The sequence below is a fragment of the Nannobrachium achirus genome (assembly GCF_963921795.1).
Source record: "Nannobrachium achirus genome assembly, chromosome: 24".
NCBI lineage: Eukaryota > Metazoa > Chordata > Actinopteri > Myctophiformes > Myctophidae > Nannobrachium > Nannobrachium achirus.
The window spans coordinates 23,518,697-23,536,703 of NC_137831.1; the positions used below are offsets into that span (position 1 = coordinate 23,518,697).

The window sequence follows — 18,007 nt, forward strand, 5'->3', positions numbered from 1 at the left end:
CCAATGGAAACAAGACCACAATACAAGGACTTTTTGGTGTTATCCTTTTAGACCAAGTGCTTAACTGTACGGCTGTTTTTACATTCTGTCTAATAAAATATTCAATCAATCAATTAATGCATTTTTTCTTTTTATTATGTTATGTTTTTCCTGTGCATGGAAACAAGGCATTTCTTTGTGGATGCATTGCTCTATGTTAGTTAAAGTGATCTCAACATGGCCCAGTTAAGACTTAGCTGCCTGAGACCCAAATCACAACTCTGCACAGACAGTGCACTCCCACATACACAGTACAGTACAGTATATCGTCACTGTCGGGCAGAAACCTTGTATCTCCAAGTTTCAAATTTGTACGTCTTTTCGTAAAGTAAAGCGCTGCTTCATCATACAAGACTGTCGCACAAAACTAGTGAAAATAGCAGATCGGCTGTTTTCACCATTTCATTTTTAAAATGATGAATACAAATAAACAAACGGTTCTGGACGTACAAGGTTTCCACTCGACAACAACGATATGTACTTTGAGCCTCACAACTGACCCAAATAGGCGCTGACATGAGCTACATGTTAAAAAAAGAACATGTAGTATTTATGCTCAGCTCACCTTTCTAATTGGACCCGGGCAATGAGAAAACGGCAGCTATTCAAAAGTAGGGCACTCCTGCACCTCAAAACTCTCGAAGGGAGAGAGAGAGAGAAACAATGATTTAAAGGTCAGCTTATGTACCTGAGGAAGACCTATCCAGGTCAGAACGTTGTGCGTACTTTGAGTAATCCCCTGCACGGACCTACTTTCTCAAACATCTACCAATTACAGTACCGAGAGCGAGGAGAGGCCTATGATCGCCTTGCCTGCATGCCTCTCCTCTCCCTGGCTTCCTGTGTGTCCTGACATGTTTCAAAGCGGTGACGTTACTGTCCTTGAACTCTCACATGAAACCTGCGAGCGCTACAGTACTAAAACGTGCTGATTTACTGCCGCAGTCGCCATAAAGGGGGATAGGAAATGGGACAAACTCTGCCTCCCCCACCCGTTAGGTCATCCCTGTGGGGGCTCTCTCTTTTTCTCTCTGCTGCTTCTTATGAATCCTGGGTCTTCTGAACGCTTTGCTTCAGGAGAAAGACTCACTCAGCAGCGCTGCGGTGCCGAGGGACACCATCTTTAACACACGTATGACTGGCTAACACTGGATCCAAAAATACTGTGGGGCACACAACATATGCTTTGTGACCCAAATCTGGTGTGTGTGTGTGTGTGTGTGTGTGTGTGTGTGTGTGTGTGTGTGTGTGTGTGTGTGTGTGTGTGTGTGTGTGTGTGTGTGTGTGCACATATGCGCACGTGCCTGTGACTGTATGAACATGCGTGCCGTTGCGTGAGTAATGTCACTCCGGCAGGTTGCTTTGAAGGTTTCACACACTGGCCCTGTCAGGACGTCGATAACTAATAATTTCATCCGTCTGAATCACCAACGCATGCGGCGACATAAAAAACTGCCTGCTCCCTCGACCGGTTCTCGCCGGTCGCGTCACGTCCACGTGCACCTGTGTGTGTTGCTGCCGTCGTTTGACGCTGCACTTGGGTGTGAGAGACAAAGAGGAGTCAGGTGAGTGTGAGACACAAGAAGAATCAGGTGAAAAGTACATGCACTGTGTAGTGTCTACACAGTACACACCACGGCTATGATTCATGTGCTAGTCATCTTCCTAATGCCTCTAAATTAAAACATTAGAAGAGCTGGATGTGTGGGAAACTGCCGCGTCCAAGCCAAATTTAGAATCCCTTCAAAGAGGCTAGTGATTTGTGTAACTGTCTAAACGTCACTGACACAATGTAACCAATTAGGTGACTAGTACATTACCTCTAAAACAGTGCTATACTGCTAACCATAATCTACCATGAGAATTTTATTGCACTGCATTTCAGCACAGAGGTTTGAGTTTGTTGCCAGGACTGTGTGACAATCGGGGCAGCCCAATGGTCAACCAAAAGTAGGTCAAAGCCATCCCAGTGGACAGTTAAACCAGCACAATACTACTCAAAATATGTCACCATATTATGAGAGGAGGGCGTGACAGTGTGTAGTAGAAATAGCAAAAAACTTCTCAAATCCAAAACTTCACATTGAAATCATATTAAAGTTTGGTCACGTTCTCGTACAGTGTATGTGCAAGACTGCGGGCATCCAATGCTTTCAAGCAGTGCCACCAGGTCCTCCCTGGCCCCCACCCTGCCACGGGGCAAAAAAAAACATCAGCCTAGGGCAATGTTAGCCTATGTTGCTGCCTGCACTGAAGTACAAAACACTGGACAAGATCCACAAGCTAAACCCTTCCCGCACACTTACAAGGTTTCCACCCAACAGCGACAATATTCAATATATCAGGACTGAAAACTCAACCTGACTTCCATGGCTAATGGATTGGGAACTTCGAAATCTAGATCTTGGACGAAGTGGTGCGGTCTTGGTACTGCTGTATAGTGCTATTGTTTTGTTTTGGGTTCCTGGGCAGTTCTATCATCCGTCACAGAGGGGATTTCCATTCGAGCTGCGTTAATCCTTTTGAGAGCGGGAGGTAGGGAGGATGCTGAATGACGGATTAACGATGTTAAAGGACCATACCGGTTAAAACAGCTGATCTACAACCTTACCACGTGGCACGTTGTGACGCATTGTGGGCTTGTGGATCTGCAATTTTCGCCGGCTGTCCGTTCCCGAATAGGGACCCTAGAGTTCCTGGGGTAAAGTTATGTCAGTGTGTTATGTTACAGCTAATGGACGCACTTCTAGGTTGAAGTGAAAGCGAAATCCACAACACTTGGGTGTGTCACTACACCTGCTAAGACCAGCAACAGAAGAGTAACAGAAGGACATTTTATTTTAGTTTTTTACATAATAGAAAAAACCCTAATTATATAGTACTAGACGCTGGGCCGCGTCTAGTCGGCGACCTGGCCAACTCGGGAACGATGTAAATAGGGAATGAATGCCCCGCCCTTTAATGCAAACCCCATTATACCTGTTGTCATAGGACCCGTTTTGACCATCTGTTTGCCTGTGTCCATTTATGCCCATATATGGAGATATCTGTTATCTGTCTGTCTGTCTGTCAGCGTCCATTTTATGTCCATATATGGAGATCACTGCAGATATAGTTCTGGGTCCATTGTATGCCCATATATGGAGATATCTGTCTATTTGCGTCCATTTCATGCCCATATATGGAGATCTCTGTATCCGTCTGTCTGTGCATATGTTTGCCTGTGTCCATTTATGCCCATATATGGAGATATCTGTTATCTGTCTGTCTGTCTGTCAGCGTCCATTTTATGTCCATATATGGAGATCACTGCAGATATAGTTCTGGGTCCATTTTATGCCCATATATGGAGATATCTGTCTATTTGCGTCCATTTCATGCCCATATATGGAGATCTCTGTATCTGTCTGTCTGTGTCCCTTTATGCCCGTATATGGAGATCTTTGTGATTCTGTGTCCATTTTATGCCCATATATGCTATATATGGAGATATTCATAGATTTTTTGTTGACTCATGTGGCGTACGTGATGTCAGAGCCTTTTATGAAGTGATGTCACAATGAGTCAGAGCTTTCGCCGATTTCCTCCGGAACAGCCTGATGTCAACAATCAACCCCGCATAAGGAGATTCCGAACGTTTCGCGCCGGTTCGGGAAAACCGCGCGTCGGGTCGGGTCGAGACCCGGCACTGCACTCCGTGCCGCGGCGGGGAACGCGCGTGCCGAATCTGAAGCCGGTGGGACGAACGGTTCTCGAGATACGCGGATTACAGACAGACACACAGACAGACAGACAGACACGCAGAGACTTCTCGCATTTATAGATAGATAACATGTCTACTCAACCCTTTAGTGCACTTTTGTAATTTCCATAGAGATCCACAGGTTATCACTCAATTACGTGTGCACGCCACACACATAACACACACCTATCACACACACACACACACACACACACACACACACACACACAGTGTTGCCAGAGAATGCATGCAATACACAGTGACAAAGAAACAGATGAATATGTACTAAGTGAAACAGAATTGTGCACTAAGGTAGATGCATGCGCGTGTACACACACACACACACACACACACATATTATTATTATTAATATTCGAATATCAAAGTCACTATTCGACGTTGTTCACCGAAGTCGAATATTCGCTTATTTTTATTTTTTTATTGTTTTCTCTTTAAAAAATATATAGTTTATAAAGCTTGGAAGTCATAAGAATGAGTAGTCCATGCCCCTGGAGGATGAATTTGTTAATGCTCTAATAGCTCTATACCAGGGCTTCTCAAACCTTTTTAGGCCATGACCCCCAAAATAAACATATTTGAACTGGGGAAATAGCAGATCTACATGCTCACAATGCCTCGCAACGCGAGGCGTTGTGAGCATGTAGATCGGCTATTTTCACAATGTTCGCCTCTTGCTTACTTAATATTTGACAGTTTGGCCAGTCCTGTCGAATATTCGACTATTCGAATACTTTGAGGTCGAATAATTCGAATACTAAAAATCACTATTCGTGAATGCCCTAACTAACACACACACACACACACACACACACACACACACACACACACACACACACACACACACACACACACACACACACACACACACACACACACACACACACACACACACACACACACACACACGTGTGGCAATCTGAGCGCCATGCTCAGCAGATTTACGCATCCAGAGGGGCAAGCAGGGGACGTAAACAACCAACGTTGACATAACTGCCAAAACTAATATTTGAGCAGAGACGCAGGCAGGCATCGAGCTATCCGTACCCCTCAGCCACCATGGGTGGCATCTCTCACTGCCACAACAGGATTGACTGCACGTGTCATTCATGCCACATCCAATGAGAGTGTTCGGCATCAAGATGACTTTTTCCCAGTACATTTCTGGCATGGAGCCGATGCTCTTATCTAGAGTGACTTGAGAGAGCACACAGAGCAGCAGCATTTAGCTTAGTTCCTCTGATCCTCATTATTACAAATAAACAGTTAACAGTACAAGAACACAGACCCAAAGACACAGTGTCCTGGATAGTCTAATTAATACATGGTTCTCAGACTTTTATGATTTCAAGGACCCCTAGTTTGGTTTGGTATGCATTAGGCCGCAGACATCCATAACTCAGATTGTACAAATGGAGCCAATTTGGTTCAATTTGTACACTCTCAAAGTTACAGACCCATAAGGGTCCACATGGTATTTAGCTCAAGGACCCAGTTTGAGAACCACTGGCCTGACACTCCTGTGACCGATCCAGTGGTCTAGAGCAGTGGTTCTCAACCTTGTCTTGATCAGGGCCCGCTTGAAAATCGAAAAGGTATTTGCAGCATCTGACGGCATCGCAGCATCTGACCATAAAAATCATCATATGGTTGGACGGCGTGCTTTTTAAGAACATGTTATGACCAATCAATTGATTGTGTCCCCGGATTGGCTCAAGGGTACTATCTTAGTATACTTTAAAAGTTACAATTCATTGGTATCACAATGAGAACTCTTTTTTTTTAAATGACACTCGCTATATATCCTCTCGTCCCACCAGTGGGCCCCGTCCCACAGGTTGAGAACCACTGGTGTAGCGCACGTCTGCGAGGAGAGGATGGAGAAGAACTCTCCCGCCGACAGCGACAGACATACAGTCTGCACCAAACGTCTGCTGAGACGAATTTACAGCTGCAAACTCTGCAGCTGCTGGGATCCGAGACGAGACCCTCCCTGCCTGTGAACGAACGAACAAAGGAGCTATTAGAAGCTCATCAGCGTTCATGCTTAATGGTGTACATGACCTTTATTTACTTGATGGACGAGCCCTCCGACAAACCCTCACGAGCAGTAAATGAATAAGCACTCTCCCAGCTGGGGGAACTCTCACACTGAAGCTAATTAGTAAAATGTATAATTACAGGCTCCCGGAATTTGACCTGACGTAAGCTTTCATTTTTCCCTTTCCCTTTGAACTTTTTTGTAACGCATCTCTCCTGACAGTATACGCAAAACACCACCAGGACTCTGATTCAGTCTGCTGTTCCCGTTAACTCTAATTAAAATGATGCTTGATTACGGTCACAGTGGAATTGAATTTTGAAGATGTTTTGGTCTTTCATTATAAACAAGCAAAAAAGATTTGACTGTTCTGTCTTGTTAGCTGTGTGTGTGTGTGACACACACACACACACACACACACACACACACACACACACACACACACACACACACACACACACACACACACACACACACACACACACACACACACACACACACACACACACACACACACACACACACACACACACACACACACACACACACACACACGGTCTGTGTCATTGTCATCTGCGCACACATTCTTCTCTACATGACCCATAATACCTCACACGTACTGTCCAGTTCTGTCACCACCTGTATACTTTTACACTGTCACAGTTAAGTCCAAGTGTGTGTGTGTGTGTGTGTGTAGTCAGGGAGAGGGTACTGTAAGCTCCATGATTGATGACGGACGCCCTTTCCAGGCATGTTCAGAACACGAGGCAACATGAAGGCCTTAAACCAGCGGTTCACAAACAGTGGGTCGTGACCCATTTTTATTGTACAGTAGATGCCCACTTTTTTCGGTTTCCTACAAAGATATTATTTAAAAATAAAAATAAATAAATCTTCACGCCATCGAAATTGTAACATTTATCGAAAGAATTTCATAATCAAAATAAAAAAGAATGTCCATGAATAAATCAATGAAGCTTTTAAGATGAAGTAGTGGAGTAGCGATGCAACGGTCTATTTCAGTGGTTATCAACCTGTGGGTCGGGGTCCCCAAAATATTTTGGGGGGTCCCCAGATGTTTAGCTAAATGTTAACATTATTTTCTCACTCAACAGTAAACAGACCAACATACAGTATTAAAGGTAAGTAGTAAAAATGGTATATGCACATTTCTAAAAATTGACAAATTAAGGACTTTCAAGACCTTCTTAGTACCTCTGGTCAAACACTGGCCAAATTGTCAAATATTAGAGGCAGAAATTGTGAAAATAGCAGATCTGCATGCTCACAATGCCTCGCAAACGCGAGGCGTTGTGAGCATGTAGATCTGCTATTTTCACAATGGAACATTGAGTCAAACTAATAATGCCAACTCCTACAATTTCATGTGCTTGTCAGGGTGGGGGGTCCCCAGTTAAAATATGATTATTTGGGGGGTCGCGGCCTGAAAAGGTTGAGAACCACTGGTCTATTTTTTCACTGGTTTGTGTGCATGGGAAGAGTAATCTCTCTCTGGGGTCTCCAGCTAATGTCAGATGTCGGACTGCCCCTCCCACAGTCCGTCTCCCCCTCCCAACTTTGCGGGGGCATAACTGAGGCTTAAGTGGTTCACGCCACGGTGCTTAAATGTACTCAGTGGTGTAAAGTATCTAAGTACATTAACTCAAGTACTGTACATCCCAGGGAAATCCCCACTGTCAGGTGAAAAGAAACAACTTGGACTACCCATGCATTGAAGGAAGCATGAGGTTTGTCCGTTGTCTCCTCAGGCGCGGCAGAGGGAGAGCAGAAACCAGGATTACATAGGCAATTGGCACTGGGTGAAAAAATGGGTTACAAAATAGTGGGATAAAAATTATAGGCAAAAAAAATCAAGTACTGTACTTAAGTACGATTTTGAGTATTTCCAATTTTCTGTACTTTTACTTCTACTCCACTACATCTCGGATCCAAATATTGTACTTTTCCTCCACTACATTTAAACACTAGTTACTTTGCAGATTTTGATTATTATTACAAAACATACATTAACCACTTCAGCCCTATATATTTCCGCCAAAAGATGTTTATACATTTGAAAACTTGAAATGGGACATTCTGCACAATGAGTACTTTTACTTTTGGTACTTTAAGTACGTTGAATTCCACCCTTTTACTTGTAACCGAGTATTTACAGTACATTGCAGTATTGATACTTTTACTTAAGAAATTTGAGTACATTTTCCACCACTGCACTGCAGCCCTTTTTGCCTGGCCCATTCACATGCTCACCCACTGACACTGGCCCTGACTTGAAGGAGCACACACATGGCGATCGAGGGCCGTTTAATTCCACAGAATTCCATTAGCATTCCACAGTGTCACACACTTAACCCCAAGACAAGCACGACACATGGAAGCACAAAGACAGGCCAGAAACAAGCAGGCAGAGTGAGAGACAGACAGACAAGCGATGCATGCCAGGGCAAGGCATACAGACAGATGGGCACATTAATCAGCATCATTCAAATATGAGAGCCTGTGAGAAGCGGATACATTCCCTTGTTTTTGTTTTTGCAAATGTCAAAATTACGAGCTACAGATGAAACGCTTTTTGACCATGTGGACCGTCAAACCTCCAACTGGGAGGTTGAGAGGCTTACCTCAAAAAGCCTGTTTTCAGTTGTCGTTTCAAGCATCAGACGGATAAATACTAAATAGGATGGACCGACTGACTGACAGCCAATTCAGACAGACAGACAGAAAGACACACAGTGGATAGTATTTGACTCTAAATGGTAATGGATGAAAAACACGGGCTAATAATTGAGAATTGATACTCTGGTCTCATGATGATCATGCTGTGCCGCAGCCATACCTTTTAAAAAGGTCCATTAAGTATTGTTAATTTAAACTCTCAAAGTGTAAGAATGTGCTTACACTTTTAGAGTTAAAGGCAAAGTATGCAACTTTGCCCAGTAAACAATGCATGTTTTTACCCATCATTATGCCTATCCTCCAGCAGTGATCAGCCACTAGAGGAGTGTGTTACCTGCAGAAACACACTGCCCTCTCGCTGTTATTTAGGATGTTTTGGTAGAAGCTGGAAGGATGTATGGAGAACCGGGATGACTGGAAGCGACAATAGAGGGCTCGTCTGAGGACAACCTAGAGAGTTGTAATGCCGTCCTGCCATACACACTCGCTGTAACTACTGATCGGGACCTTTTCTTTCCCTTTGACCACTTTCTTAAACTGGTTCAGATTAAACATAATTAGCTTGTTAACATTATCTTTTATTTTCTTCTTTGTCTCTTGGCATTGTAAATAAAAATAATCTATTGATCTAGGAAGCAAGTAAGTGCACTCTGTTTAGGAACACTACAACAAATTCAAATTGATTGTATTGTTATCCTGAATCCTGACTATAACTGGGCAAAGTCAGTGGTTACATCTGACCTCATTGCCAATTGGTGGTCAGACCCTACCTATATAGTGTATCATCACATCACTAAAATAAGACAGGACATTCAACTCTTAACTCTTAACTTCTTCTCAAGATTTGGATGTAAAATTAATGTCTGCTGATGAATGATAAACCTCTCTCTCGCTCTCTCTCTCTCTCTCTCTCATGACTGTGTGAAAATGTTCCTATCCTGTGACGTCATCTGGGTCTATGCAGCAGTAGCAGCACTGCTCACTTCAAACGGGTGAGATTATTTTTTTACCATTTTGACATCACGTCATGCCGTCAAAACAGGGACACCAGGTTCAAAGTGGTCAAGTCTGTCTGTGGGTTTTATGAATATTTAACCAATGAAAAGTATTAACAAGAGCTTCTGACTAAACAATAACTACATTGGATCCATTGGAACAAAGGCAATTTTTTTTCCATTTCCTTAAAAGGTAACAGGGACAAACAGTAACAAGGTTTCCACCTGACAGAGACAATATGTGTGCACCGCCACTTCCTAATTTATGCTGACCAAGACCCTTTGGGGATCAAAACATTGATGCAATAAACAGTGGGAGCAAACAACACAGTGTGTGGACTGATTCTTATATTATCTTACAGCAGATCCATGCTGATGATGTTCTAAACATCATGTTGCCTACATCAGTGCTTCTCAACCTTTTCAGGTCTGACCTCCCAAAATAATCATATTCAAACTGAGGACCCCTCACCCTGATAAGCACTTGAAATTGTAGGAGTTGAGGCATTACATGTTGTTTGACTCCACACATAAGCTTTGTGAAAATAGCTTGTAGATCGTCTATTTTCATAATGTTTTCCTCTTTTTTTTTTCTTTTTTTTCACAATTTGGCCAAGGTTTGAACCTTTCTTAAAGTATTAAAAGGGTATTAAAAATCCTTAAATGGTCACCTCACTTTCATCTGGGGACCCCCCAAAACTCATGTGGGGTCCCGACCCACAGGTTGAGAAACCACTGGCCTACATAACTGCCACTTGACTACATACTAATACTATATCTATACTATAATTTTGCGAATGTCTGAGTGAGTGTCTGTCTGTCTGTCACAGCGTTTCTCCTCAGTGGCTGGAGCAATTGATCTGAAATCGCATCACCATTAGCATATGAACACACCTGACATAACTGTGAAGCCCGTTTGTCACTTTCACAAATCATATGCTGTATATTAGCATTTTTATGGTGTAACTACTATCTATTCTGCATCTAGCATGAGGCATATCTATTCTGCATCTAGCATGGGGCAACATGTTTAACCAGCTCTGTGTGCGTGTGCGTGTGTGTGTGTGTGTGTGTGTGTGTGTGTGTGTGTGTGTGTGTGTGTGTCGGGGGGGGGGGGGGGGGGGGTGTTGGCTGGCCCTCTTTCAGTTGTTGTCATGTAGATCGGTACACAGTATCTCTGTAGCCTTAAACGAAACGGGTATTTCTTACATTGATGCTCCTACATATTATCATGCAAGCACCAGAAAGTTACTTTCCATCCCTCTGTGTGCACAGTGCACACCCCATAACCCACACACTGCACATCATTTCGGAGCTCATATCTTTGAACGGGTAAGGACTAGTCTGTATATAAAGCATGATATATCTTCTTTGATTATTTGATCTGGACTGTTCCCATCCTGGGTTTTCATTTTTCTATTTCTCCCTTGCTCTCACTCTACCTCTATTCTCTCTCTTCTCATAAACTACAAGATGATGGAGCTTGCAACAAAAACACCAGTAAACCTGTGATGTGACACCTTATAAAGCTGATTCTGATCGCCACAGTGTTTGTACTGTACATGTCTTCATCATGTAATCATCACCATATAGCTACTGTGATGTCACACGCTAGTACGTGCAAATAGGGGAATGGCAATCAACATCACGTGCACACAACATGTTGGAGTTGCAAACAAACAAGAGAAGAGGTTGGTGGATTTATATATGCATTGGATTTTGCCATGCCCCCAAATGTCCATAATGTGTCTCAAAGAATGTAAATCTGAATGGAATTAATGTTAAATGTTGCATTCATAGAGCACCTTTATCCTAAGCGCTTTAGGATACATTTACACACACCGACGGTGGATGAAAGCATGCAAGGCAACAACCTTCTCATCGGAAGCAGTAACACAGTGGGAAGCTGGGAGCCCGGGATTAAGCCAGGAAAGACACTGTTTCCCAAGAGATGCCGCTCTACCTTCCGAGCCACTGTCGCACCCAATGGAATATACATAACTAAAGAAGTGGTTCTCAAACGTTTTCAATTTCATAACTCTCAGAGTTACATACATGGCTGTAAGGGCCATTTGGACTCCCTCAAGGAACCATGGGGGTCCATGGGAGAGGGTTTTTTGCAGGTCTTTCAGTCCGAGTGTATCAAAAAAGCAACTGGGCCAAAGCAGCGGAAGCTTGTGATTGGCTGCGCAGAGCTGCCGAAAGTCAGAGGGACGGAGATACACCTAAACGGAACCTTAACCCTAAGTTAACCTCAGTAAAACTAACGCTGGTAAATGCTAACCTGGTGAAATGCTAACCTGCCGACGCTGGTGAATGCTAACCTGGTGAAATGCTAACCTGCCGACGCTGGTGAATGCTAACCTGGTGAATTAAAAGCAAGAAATCTTTGTCGGAGGGAGAAAAGTGGAGAACCACAAAACTACAACAACAGGGCTACACATCATTTAATTTATAGACTTTCACGTGCACACACCTGGGCACCAGAAATCGTTGTTCATCACTATCGTCATGTTTCAAAGATTATCTTTTTTGTGGCAGACAAACAAAACAGAAAGACTTTGCTGGAACACAAGAGGAGTGGAAGACAGAAATGCACAACACCCAAGTCCACGTATTTAGACACATTCAAGAAGACATAAAAGAAGATATGGAAATGAATGAAGGTGCTGCATAATTCAGGGACAGGAAGAAACACTTGCTGTCACCACTTAGCGCTGGGTGAAATCTCGCTTTTTCAACGTCCCATCATTTCGACTAAGGGTGTCGGCAGATTAGCTACCAGCGTCAGGGTTACTGAGGTTAGGGTTAGGTTTAGGCATAGAGGTTAACATTCACCAGCGGCGGCAGGTTAACTACTCACCTGCGTCGGCAGGTTAGCATTTAACCAGGTTAACATTCACCTGTGTCGAAATACTGGGACGTAGGAGGACAAATGTTATGTCGAAATATCTACACGCTCCCTGCACGCTGCTGTCTCTCTCTCTCTCACACACACGTGCGCGCGCACACACAAAAGTACATACAAAGTACCAGTACGACTCCCTAATCGGGAGATAAGCGACCGTAGGTGGCTTATCTACACAAATAGGGCAAAAAATTGTTTTTCCAAAATCTTCCTGATCCATGTTGATGACATGAGTGTAGACATGCTGTGTAGTGATATTCGTGATTTTAGGGCAAAAACTGTAGGAGCAGTGGCCAAAAATGTGTTTTAAAAAGCGGCCTGAAGGTGGCGCTAGAATAGGGCCATGTGAGAAATGAGGGGTGGGGTCTCCGCGTTGCCTTGGCGGACGAATAGGTACCGGCCCCGGCTCTCCCGGACGCTCCTAGCCCGAGTTACGGCATTTTATGTGCGCTGCAGTGGCAGGGGGTCCTCCACTGGGGGCGCCACCACTTTTGCATCCGTTCTGGAGCACCAGGAGTCGGTGGTCCCCGGGAATTCCCCGTGAGCAGCCCCGTTGGGGTGGTCATTTGGTCATTTTTGCACATTTGGTCATTTTTTACATCTGGGGGTCCCCCAGGGACCTGGGGGTCCCTGGGGCTCCGGGGGTCCTTGGAGGTTGTAGTTTGGCAGTCAAGGAGTGTGTGTGCAAAATTTGGCATGGATGGGGGCAACGGTTGTGGAGATATGAGCAGGGCAAAAGTGTGACGAACTGACTGACTGACTCACTCACAGACAGCCGGTGGAGGTTTTGGTAGTAAATGCGACCTACGGTCGCAACAAATAGTCAGGTGAGTTGCACACTGGAGCTCTGACAAGTACCCGGTGTGTGTATGTAGTGTACTATTAGTGTCCATGTAGATCCACAGTGTTACAATATGTTTTGACAGTCCAGTGCAGAAAGATCCCCCCAATTCAAATACATAAATCATTGCTAATGCAATCACGGGGTTAACCTCTATACTAAAACTAAAACATACACTCTGAATATCAGTGGTCCTCAAGTACTCCCCCCAAACTCGACCCCCACCCCCTATCTTTCTATGTAATTAATCAAGACTATAATTTATTAGACAAAAAAATAAAGCTAGCAGTAGTGTGCATGGTTCCACAGTACAGCAGACTGCCATGTGTAAAGCGCAAGATAAACCACTGTTACAGCCATCTGATTGTGATGCACTGCAGAAAGTGCAGACAAAAGCTTCATACATCACAGTTACTTCCAAGTCATTAATGCTGACTTTAAAATGGACCTGGCAACAATATGCTCCCAAATATGATTGGTTCTACACTCCAACCTAGTGAGCCTACTGTTCAATTTCTCCAGTAGAATGGTTGTAAAACTGTAAAATTTCAAGGACAGTTATAACTCTGTGAGAGTGCACTCTCAGAGTCACGAACGGGCAAATTAACAACACTGAGGACTACACAGAGTGCAATGACACCAGTAAACCCTTCTGAGTCTGTGGTGTCACGAAGTTGTCATTATCGGTCACATTCTGATGGGACTCAGCCAGCTCACATTTGCTGGGCATATTTTCATCAGACCAGTGGCTCTGCTTGTTCCTTAAAAACCAAATACTGCTTGTGGTGGTGGGCGGTCCAATTAGGCACCTATTTAAATTTAAAGTCTAATTGCTGTCTAGACTAATTAGACGCTGAACACCAGGAGGTGAATAATTACAGTGTTCTACCTCAGTGGTTTGCAAAGTGGGGTCCAGGCCAGGGACTCTGAGTGTTCTTTTAGGGGGACCCTTACAGGTCTGTAACTCAGCGAGTGCACAAATGGAACCAAAAGGAACAGTCCATTTGGTTCCAAATGTAACCAAATGGACCCATTAAGTGGGTCATTTGTACACTATGATATTTTGATGAATAAAATCCAAACTGTATGGTAGGGTACCGTACATTAATACAACTAGTAAATCTGCAGTGGGTGGAGGTGGTCTCCCTCACAGATATAAAACGCTAGATACCTCATCCGCCACTGCAGTACATTGGAGCGACGTGTAATAATAACTTTATAGGCCGGAAGTCTGCAAAAACCGAGGGAACGCTGCCAGTCAAAGTGACTACTGGCCAATCACAGCTCGTCTTTTCTGGGACTTATCAATTCAACAGAGCTTTATTGGTATGTTTTCAACCAGTTCCTGATGTTGCATGGCTCAGCTGTTCTTAGAGGCCACGTATAAGAAACCCGCCCCCTCTGCCTCTGATTGGCCTACCAACTTCTGTTTTTGTGACGCACGTGGAAGCGATGCACACGGAAGCGATGCAGATTCCCTTGGTCCCCCGATGTAGCCTGGAACCAGACCAATCCGCCTTGATACGCAGTGAGGAATTAGTATGAGCAACGCCAGGCTACCCCCGATGCATATGCCTCAGAGCCGATGGAGGCTTCTACCTTTCTATGTCTATCAAGGTCTCCCTACTCTTCCCATTGAGAAAGTTAGACCCTGGTGTCTGGTATGACACCTGCTGCAGGTGGACAGGTAGTACTGCCTGAAGTTCATATGCACAGTATGATGTATCTCACCCCCGGTCTAGAGATTGACAGGCAGATTGCCTCTAGAAGACAATGCAGTTTGATATAGCCTAAGAGTCTCTCGTCATGCGGGACTCCGGGAGAGCCAGGTTCGAATCCCAGCAGGCAGGTGAGGCAGGCAGCTCATAAAAGGTTTACGGATTGCTACTTTAAATGAACATTGACTGAGTGTTTTTAAAGTGCCTGCAGTAACACAGTGGTTCTCAAACCTTTTCACATCAAATTCATAATTTGGCTACAGACACCTCTCGGATTTTGTGCCAGGTACCCTGAGATTTGGGTTGTGATGTGATATATGATTCACATTTCCTAAGGTATCTTTCTTCAAAATATGGTCAGCTGGGTTGTGAGTTTTTAATATAGCTCACACAACACGTTTGCTATTTTCAAAATTGCCACTTTATGTATATTGGGATAAAATGTTTAAAATGATATTGATAATCTATTGCTATATTAACTAATTTTCCCCTCAAGTCAAGGAGCCCACTTTTTGAGAACCACTGCTGTAGCAAAACTCTCTACACACACACCACAGCTGGTTGGTCAGATTCTGCATGCTGTACGTGTGTCGGTGTGTGTGACCCAACACGCACTGGAACACCGGGGCTCACTTCACACAGGAAACTCCGTGGTTTCGGCCCTCATCTCCAGTCCTCTCCGTTGACTTTATACTATTACTTTCAGCTTTTCATTTGTAACCAAACGTGAAAAACAGCGCTCGGTCGGGTTTGCTATATCGCTGCGTGTGGGTAGGGTGTTTCCCCACCCACGAAATAATGCACGTTTATTTTTGTATTTATTTCTGCACTTTTCTATTTATTTGTTTTGCGGTTCCTTCCTTCCCGAAAAACAATGATACGACAAGCGACAGTGTATCCAGTTGTCGCCCCTTATTGCTTGGTTACAGTGTAACCAGTCAACCGTGTGGAACAGAGTTGACTTTTTCCTTTATTCCCAAACTGAAGCTGTTAACTGAAGTAGCCTGCGGCGGCGGCGGCGCTCGCCGACAAGTACAGACACCCGTCCTGCTATGGAGATTTATTACATTATAATCTTTATTATATAGACCTATATCGAATTCCTGGAATGCGACCAATGCCGCCGCATGATATTAGGCTTTACGTGTGTGTGTTTTTCAGCCTATACATCCAATCACGTTGACCTGAACTCGCAACAACTAATGTAATTTATTAAGAGAACAAGGAAGAAATGTTCAACTTCACATTCAAAGAAACAGTAGCGGTGGGTCTGTGTCGGCTATGCGTGCACTCATCCATTCAAATCCAGTTGAAAGCATTCCAGCAGAGACTGTGAGAGCAGATCCTTTCATACAGGTAGACGACGCACACTAGGGCGTGTTCTGTTCGCAACACTTTATATTATTACAAACCTACATGTTTCCAGAAGACTTCTATAATAAAATGCACACAGTAGCCCATACCTTATGGGTTTATTACTATACACAGACACACACGAAAGTAGGTAGACACGTTAACCTACATATGGAAGCCTAACACAAGAACCCAGACAGACAGAACATTATTATAGCCCACATAAGGCTTCACGCACACACTTCAAAGCGCACACTACACTACACTACACAACTGCAGGATTTAATCCGGACAACAGCCAACAGCGGTTATTGTTGTTGTTGTTGTTATAAAAAAAAAGGACAACTCACCATTTTACAGTGGAGGTGTCATTCCGATTGCGACCGTTTCATTTCATCATCCATTGATTCCACAGATATAACATAAAATACAACAGTTCGCCCTTCTCGGCAGCAACAGAACACACACCATACGGTAGTCTAGTCTAGTCTAGTAGGCTACACACACAGCCCAGCCAGCCCTGGGTTACCAGAGCAATCACCCTGCCTGGCAGGCAGTGAGGAATCTCATAGGGGGCAGTGCTTCACTGTTGTAAAGTAACCAAGTACATTTACTCAAGTACTGCACTTATAAGTACAATTTTGAGGTACTTTTACTTTACTGGAGTACTTCCAATTTACAGTATTTTTTACTGCTACTGGACATCTAAAAGGCAAATATTGTCTACATCTACTCCACTACAATTTATGAAACTTTATGACTGTAGATGTAGATTGTGATTATTATTACAAAACATACATTACCCACTTCAGCTAGTGAGGAATCTAACTGGGGGCAGTGATGCACTGCATGCAGTGATGTAAAGTAACCAAGTACATTTACTCAAGTACTGTACTTAATTACAATTTTGAGGTACTTTTACTTTACTCCAATTTCCAGTACTTTTACTTCTACTGTTTTCGCTACATCTAAAAGGCAAATATCATTACAAAACATAGGCCTACATTACCATGCACTTCAGCTTGCCTCTTCATAAAGTTCGGCCATTTGAAAATAGCTGAACTCTTATAGATTCTTATACATTTGACAACTTGTGAAACAGGACATTCTGCATAATGAGTAGGCCTACTGTTTACTTTTGGTACTTTAAGTTTACTTTAAATACATTTTGATACCAATAAACTTTACTTGTAACAAAGTATTTACATTGCAGTATTGATACTTTTAAAAGTAAAAAATCAAACCAAGTTGGAAGTGAGCGGTGGTGCGTGTGTCGTACACTCAATGAGCTTATTACAGTTCAGACACTTCTTCACCATCTAAAACATGATGGTTGCTCAGGGGATGCTCAGGGGTTTCCGTCTTAGAACACAGAGGGTTCCCCAAGGGTTCCCAGTTTGATCCTGGGCGTCCCCCAGAGTAAAGCCCTTTGCACACAGGCGCCTTTATCCGCACAGATAAAACGGATAAATTTCATTTTTTTAAAAGAAAACAATGATTCTCTACGACCTCATGCACACCGGATCCGAATTAGCTGTGCGACGAGTGGCTGCGGCCGTGCGTCTTTTTCTCGATCTAACCCAGTTCGATTTGTGCGTCTTGTCGCATGCGGTAAAAAACTCATCACTCCTTTTATGACTCCTTTTGGGATCCGC

General features: G+C 43.7%; 1 protein-coding gene across 3 annotated transcripts in view; it reads right to left on the minus strand.

Moving 5' to 3' along the window:
- The window catches only part of LOC308280011 (vang-like protein 1), a 107,022-nt gene that overhangs the window by 81,976 nt on the left and 7,039 nt on the right, over nt 1-18,007 (minus strand). For 2 of the 3 annotated variants that reach the window (XM_080720260.1, XM_080720258.1), the window contains exon 1: nt 16,703-16,833. The exons of the other annotated variant lie outside the window; for it this stretch is intronic. The gene's annotated coding sequence lies outside the window, so the exon portion shown is untranslated. Of the gene's footprint in view, nt 1-16,702; nt 16,834-18,007 lie in introns of those variants that run through there. 3 annotated transcript variants of the gene reach the window in all.